Consider the following 7,871-nt stretch of genomic DNA (forward strand, 5'->3'; position numbering starts at 1 on the left):
ATCTGTCACACAATCAACATTATTAGGCATCTACTAATCTATTGTTTCTCTGGACAACAGATTTATTGCATTTTAAAGAATGTATCAGGTATCATCACATCAATTTATTTCAATTGTGACTTTAATAATTGTAACTTGTATTAGTTATCTATTGCTGACTAACAAATTACTCCCAAGCTTAGTGGCTTAAAATAGCAATAATTTATTACCTTATAGTTTCTGAGGCTCAGAAATCTGGGAACAGTTTAGCAACAGTGCCTCTTGCTCAGAGTCTCTCACAAGGTGGCAGTCAAGCTCTTGGCCAAGGCTGCAGTCATTTGAAGGCTCAAATGAGATTGAAGAATTTGCTTCCTAGCTCACTCACAGGGGCCTCTTCACGGGGCAGCCTTACACCATGACAGTGGCTTCCCCCTGGCCAAGTGGTGAAAGTGGGAAAAAGAGTGAGTGCCTAAAATGGAGGTCACAGTATTTTAATAACCTAATCTCTGAAGTGGAATCCTATCACTGCTGCTATATTTAGTTAGAAATGATTCAATAAATCCACACACACTCTTGGGGTAGGGATTACACAAAGGTGTGAATACTAGGAGATAGGGGTCATGGGATACAGCATGGAGGCTGCTGCTATAAAGCTGGGTAAAGATAGGACTATATAAAGAGAGAAATATCCCCAGGTTGTTAGGACCAAGGATTATTACTTTGTCAGTGTATGAATTTGAACATGACAGAGTTGTAATCCAAAACATTTTAACCAGAATAATATTAAAACAAATAATTGAATTTGAACTCAGCTGTTTATTTCCTTATTAATCAAATATCATGTCTAGCATAAGTAAATACATACATATGTACATAGAAAGAATGAGTGTTAAAGTGGAAAAAAAGCATAATTTAAAATGTTAGGCTTGGGGTTGACAATATGGAAGGGACCAGGTGATGCTGAACAGCTTTTTGAGTCCATGTTCTTTAGGTAGAGCCAACCCTGGGCTATACTATGATATAGACCAGGGGTCTTCAAACTTTTTAAAGTGGGGGCCAGATCACGGTCCCTCAGAGAGCTGGAGGGCCGGACTATATGAACTACTAATTCCTACTGTAACACCTTGGCTGCGCTCACTGCCCAAAAAACCTGGCGGGCCGGATCAGACTCCCCTGGGGGCTGCATGTGGCCCGCGGGCCGTAGTTTGAAGACCCCTGATATAGACCATGCAAAGTTCAGATGATCAATCCGAGGAGTTTCCTGTGCTCCGGAAGGAAATGCACGTGTCAAGAATCTCCTGGGGAGTCTGGAGCTCTGGCTGGTAGTGAAACCCACTTGTTCTGGTTCTTCAGTACCAGCAGCTGCCATCGATGCCATTTGGTTCCTCTGGGCACATCTGTGCCACTCACCCATCACACTCTCTACTGTCGTAAGCCACTGTCATGGTGAAGTTAGCAAAGGCTGGTAAAAATCAAGGTGGCCCCAAGAAAATGCACCTTCTCCAAAGGAGGTAGAAGAAGATAATGAAGATAAGGAATGTCAGACGAAGAAGATGAAAGCAGTGGATAAGAGGTTATTCCTCAGAAAAAAACACAAAACGGCTACCACAACTCCAGGAAAGGTGATGGTTTCCCCAAAAAATAAGATTGCAGTTGCCACAATCAGGAAAGAAAGCAGTTGTCACCCCTGGCAAAAAGACAGCAGTTACACCAGTCAAAGCATTAGCCATACCTGACAAGAAGGGAGGGACACCAGGCAAAGCATTGGTAGCAATTTGTGGTAAGAAGGAAGCAGCCACCCCAGTCAAAGGAGCAAAGCATGGCAAGAATGCCAAGAAGGAAGATAGTGATGAGGAAGATGATGATGACACTGAAGAGGAGGAGGAGGAGGATGATGATGAAGGTGAGGATGATTGAGCCAGGAGAGATGAAAGCTACTGCTGCCACTCTAACCTTGGATAATGAGGATTATGATGAAGATGCGGACGAAGATGATGAAGGTGAGGATAATGATGAAGAATATGACTCTGAAGAAGAACCTATGGAGATCGCACCAGGCAAAGGCAAGAAAGCTCCTGTAAAAGCTGTTCCCATGAAGGCTAAAAGCACAGCTGAGGATGAAGATGAAGAAGATGATAATGAAGAGGATGATGAAGAGGATGAAGATGAGAAAGGTGAGGAGGAGGAATAGTAAGAGGATGAGGAAGAGCCTATCAAAGATGCACCTGGGAAACGAAAGAAGGAAATGGCCAAACAGAAAGCTGAGCCTGAGGTCAAGAAACAGAAGGTAGAAGGCACAGAACCAACTACAGCTTTCAGTCTCATTGTTGGAAACCTGAACTTCAGCAAATCTGCTCCTGAATTAAAAATGAGTATCAGTGACGTCTTGCTAAAAATGATCTTGTTGTTGTGGATGTCAGAATTGGTGTTTTTAGGAAGTTTGGCTATGTGGATTTTGAATCTGCTGAAGACCTGAAAAAAGCCTTAGAACTAAGTCACTGGCTTAAAAGTCTTTGGCGATAAAATTAAACTAGAAAACCAAAGGGAAAAGACAGTAAAAACATCAAGATGCAGGAATACTTTTGGCTAAAGATCTGCCTTATGAAGTTACTCAGGACTAATTAAAACAAGTGTTTGAAGGTGCTATGGAGCTCAGATTAGTCAACAAGGATGGAAAGAGTAAAGAGATGGCTTATACTGAATTTAAGACAGAAGCCGATGCAGAAAAAACCTTGGGGAAAAAAGCAGAGAACAGAAATAGATGGGCTATTCATTTTCTTGTGCTATACTGGAGAGAAGGATCAAATTCAAGACCACAGAGATGGAAAGAATAGCACATGAAGTGGTGAATCAAAACCTCTGGTTTTAAGCAACCTTTCCTATAGTGCAACAGAAGACATTCTTCAGGAAGTATTGGAGAAAGCAATTTTTATCAAAGTGCCTCAGAACCAAAATGACAAATTTAAAGGGTTTTGGATTTATAGAATTTGCTTCATTTAAAGAAGATAAAGAAGTTTTAAATTTCTGTAATAAAAGAGAATTGAGGGCAGAATAATCAGGCCGGAATTGCAAGGACCCAGGGGACCGCCTAATGCAAAAAGCCATCCATCCAAAACTGTCAAAGGTTTGTCTGAGGACACTACAGAGGAGACACTGAAAGAGTCATTTGATTGCTCTTTTTGGGCAAGGATAGTCACTGACAGGGAGACAAGCTCTTCCAAAGGGTTTGATTTTGTAGACTTCAACAGTGAGGAAGGTGCCAAAGCCTCCGAGAAGGCCATAGAAGATGGTGAAATCGCTGAAAACAAAGTTACTGTGGAGGGGGCTAAGCCCAAGGGTGAAGGTGGCTTCTGGGATTGTGGCAGAGGCAGAGATGGCAGAGGAGGCCAAGGTGGATTTGGTGGCAGAGGCCAGAGAGGTTTTGGAGGTTGATGAGGCTTCCTAGGAAGCAGAGGAGGAGGAGGAGACCAGAAGCCACAGAAAAGAAGATGAAGTTTGAATAGTTTCGTCTATCCCTGTCTTTCACTCTTCCATTTGAAAGAAAGGACTCTGATGTTTTTACCCTGTTACCTGATCAATGACAGCCTTCTAAAGACATTCCAAGACAGTACACAGTCCTGAGATCTACTTAAAAATCCATTTGTATAATATTTCAAAGGAGATATGCTGTTGGTTTTGACTGGATATCCGTATAAACTTTTTAAAGAGATGAGTGATAGAACTAACTTTAATCTGTAAGTTTTGAATTTATATTGTTTTTTTTCCTGTGTATAAAACCATTCCCTCTTGCTACAGTTGTGTGTGTGTGTGTGTGTGTGTGTGTGTGTGTGTGTGTGTGTACACTGAGGTACAAAGGAAAGCAGAATGTTTTGTCATGATTTTGCTTCAGTGCTATGGGACAAATTAAAAGTCCTAAACTTGGAACAAAAAAAAAATAAAAATCTCCTGGGTTCTCAAAGAATCTGGAAGGGGCTAATTTCCAAAATATACAAAGAACTTATACAACTGAACACCAAGAAAACAACCTCAAAGGACTGAATAGACTCATCTCCAAAGAGGACATACAGTAGATGTATGAAAGATGCTCAGTGTCACTAATCTTCAGAGAGATGCAAATTAAACCACAATGCACCCTAGCTGGTTTGGCTCAGTGCATAGAGTATCAACCTGTGGATGCAAGCGTCCCAGATTTGGCTCTCATCAAGGCCACATGCCCAGGTTCCAGAAAACTACCTTCTAAGTAGAGAACCTGCTTTATGCATGATTAGGGTAAAGTTAATTGTGGCAGTGTATTCTTTTTTCCTTCTGCATATATATTATTCATGTCAGAGAGGAAGGGAGAGGAAAAGAGATATAGAAACATCAATGATGAGAGAGGATCATTGATCAGGTACCTCCAGCATGTCTCCTACTGAGGATGGAACCTGAAACCCAGGCATGTACCCTGACCAGGAATTGAACTGTGACCTCCTAGTTCACAGGTCAATGCTCAACCACTGAACCACACTGGCTGGGCTTCTTTTTAGAGATTAGATAATTTTATTTTATTTTTTAAAAATATTTTATTGATTTTTTTACAGAGAGGAAGGGAGAGAGAGCTGGAAACATCAATGAGAGAGAAACATCGACCAGCTGCCTTCTACATACCCCCTACCGGGAATGTGCCCGCAACCAATGTACATACCCTTGACCAGAATTGAACCCGGGATCTTTCAGTCCGCAGATCGACTCTCTATCCACTGAGCCAAACTAGTTTCAGTGAGATTAGATAATTTTATTATCAATTTATGGAAGCAATACATTTCTGAGAGAGAGGGTTGGAGGGAGAGAGAAGCAATGCAACATGTTCAATTTCACACAGTACTTCTTTCAAATGGTACAGAATTGTTCCTTCTTTCTCATTTCCAAAGTCTCTCATTCTATTCCTGAGACAGACTATGAACAAGGTGAGGAATTGTTTTATCAATGAAGAAAAATTGTGTTACAAGGATCAGTGCATTTGCATTTGAGGTGACCAAAGTGCAGAAAGCCTGAAAGTCATATGTTTTTCTCCACAGCCCTCGGACTGGAGGTTGAGCCCTGAATGTCTGAAATCTCCTTGGTGGCAAGTCCTGTATCTTATTTAGCTCTTTACCCTAAATGCACTGGAAAGGTACTCAATATATATTTATTAAAGAAATGTGTAGTTGCCGAAAACCGGTTTTGCTCAGTGGATAGAGCATCAGCCTGTGGACTGAAAGGTCCCAGATTCGATTCCGGTCAAGCACATGTACCTTGGTTGTGGGCACATCCCCAGTGGGGGATGTGCAAGAGGCAGCTGATCGATGACCCTCTCATCGATGTTTCTAACTCTCTATCTCTCTTCCTTCCTTTCTTTTAAAAAAAAAAATCAATAAAATATATTTAAAGAAAAAAAAAAAGAAATGTGTAGTCCCAGAGGCATAGTACTTTCAAATCCTCCTTCAATTTCTGTCCCCCTTCCTCACCCCGTTGGCTCAGATCCTAAGACTGCCTTTCTGCTGATTTTGCCATGTCAATGGTTTCCTTTCCTTTGATCTGTCTGGAGTTCTGTCCTGAACCTCTCAAGACTGTTTCTCAGTTTCACTGTTTCTGGATCTTGAGAAGATCATAGCTCCAATCAGCACCTTAATAGGCAAGCTCTCATTTTTGTAGACCCTCCACACTGCTATCAGCAAAAGATCCAGTCTATGGGAAAATGACATAGCAGAGGAACTTATGTCTAAATCTTAAGTCCTGTTACCTGTGAAAGCAATCTTATTTGGAAATAGAGTCTTTGTGGATGTAGTTTAGTTAAAATCTCAAGATGAGATCATCCTTGACTTAGGGTGAGCACTAAAATCCAATGACTGGGTCAGAGAAAGGAGACGGGGACTTTATATGCAGTGACACTGAGGAGAAGGCCATGTGAGGACCGAGACAAAGATTGGAGTTATGCATCTACAAGTCAAGGAGTACCAGTGATTTTTGGCAGCCATAAGAAGTTGGGACAGGGGTGGGATGACCGCATGTGACGGGGGTAGGGGAGGCTGGGGGAAGGTCAATGGGGAAAATATTCTATTCTCCCTCCAGGCTTCCCAACTCTAGTAATGGTATTTCCACATAACCTGTTGATCAGGTAAAATATCTCAGAGGTGGTCTTGATTCCCCCTTTTATTCTCATTCTTTGAATTTAATTTATTGGCAAGTTCTGACAGCTGTGTCTTTGCCCCACCACTCTTCCCCTAGTCCCCTATAATCCTGCCACATTGACTCTTTGGGTTTCTCAAATATGCCAAGCTTAATTCTGCCTCTGAGACTTCACACCTGTGGTTTTCTCTTTGTGTGTGCTGTCTTTGCAGCTAGGTGCTCTAATTTTTCAGGCCCCTGCTTTCCATTCTTCTATTCAAAATAGGCACGTCTCTTCCCAGTCATACACTATCCAAGTACTCTTGTTTTATTTTTTCATAGTTTTAATTTTTTTTCTAAGCTTCATGAGAGCAGTAATCATGTCTTAATTGTAATGTGTTCTCAGCACCAAGAACTGTGTCTGGCAGGTAGTTGTTGCTCAATATAAGTATTAGTGTAGTAAACGTATGAATTAGATAAAAATCTTTCCCTTTGGAGTAGGTTATACTAGTAGAAGTATATAAATAACTAATACAAGATAGAAAGTGGCACAATTTCACAGGAAAGATAGATGTAAAATGCTATGCGTGTTCAGAGCTGGAGATTAGTAGTATATGGTAAGATCAAGGAAGTCTTCAAGGAAGAGGCCAAATCTGAGTTGAGTTTATACAGAGGGGCAGGGCTAGAGATGGATTGGAAAAGGTATCGTGATTGTAAGCAAAGATCTAGAGATGGAAAGCTCCGAGTATATGTGGAGAAGAGGAAGTTGTTTTAATGGATGGATCAGGGAAGAGCAAATGTAGAAAAAAGTCTGGGATTTCTGTTAAAGCCAGTACACGGAGTGCCTGTATAATAGTTGGCGAACATGGCATTCATTCTGCAAGCAACTGGGGAGCCATGGGAGGGTTTTGTGTAGGGGAGTGAAATAATTGGAGCAGTGTGGTTTCGGGGAATTATTTGTAAGTGGATTGCAGAGGGAGAGGTTGTAAGTGGTATGCCGGGGGAGTTAGTCATGAGGGCGGTACACTTTTCCAAAGGGGCCCTTGACCCTGAGTGAGAAAGGTGGCAGAGGGGACGGGAAAAGAGGCAGTAGTGTGATAGAGAGGATAGGGCAGAATCAAAAGGACTTGGCAATTAATTGGTCTGACAAAATGTGATATTCCTTCCAAGCTTTCTGTTTGAGTATTTATTTCACTGCTAATTGCTGTTAGCAGTGGCATTAATCTTAGTAATTGCAATTATTTGAATGTTTGATAAAAGCTATTATATTAATGTGCACAATTTTGTAATCAGTTTTGTCATAACTCTTAAAAGCTAAGTAGCAGATGTCTCCTTTCAGAGGATGATAATGGATCACCACATGCTAGATACAATTATGAACTTAAAATTGCTCTTATACTGTATATTTCTGAGGACAATACTTCTTCAGGATGCTATTTAAAATACACAGAGAAAATTCCATCCTTCACTGAATACATGAGTTTCTTGAACCGTAATGACTGTTAATTTCAGAATTTAAATCCCATCAAATACAACAGAAGCCTTTCCAGGGACTAGATTTTTCCATAAGAAATACACTTATGTTATATTTTATTGCACAAGATCATAGATGTGTATGTGTATTTGTGTGTGTGTAGTGTATTTCGATGGCTTTATGTAAGCAATGGATATATAATAAATTCTGATAATAAGTCATTGTTAGATATTGAGGGATATAGTTTAACTTGTAGTCTTCTTTAAACACATATCTTTAAAAAACATTTAAA

At 40.7% G+C, this 7,871-nt stretch overlaps 1 pseudogene across 1 annotated transcript; it reads left to right on the top strand.

The window, feature by feature from the left end:
* The first annotated feature begins 1,401 nt into the window (after positions 1-1,401).
* On the top strand, positions 1,402-3,482 carry LOC311625265 (nucleolin-like; annotated as a pseudogene). The gene has a single exon. The product of its transcript is annotated as a nucleolin-like (transcript).
* The last annotated feature ends 4,389 nt before the right edge of the window (positions 3,483-7,871 follow it).

The sequence above is a fragment of the Pipistrellus hanaki genome (assembly GCF_964339955.1).
Source record: "Pipistrellus hanaki genome assembly, chromosome: 7".
NCBI classification, from domain to species: domain Eukaryota; kingdom Metazoa; phylum Chordata; class Mammalia; order Chiroptera; family Vespertilionidae; genus Pipistrellus; species Pipistrellus hanaki.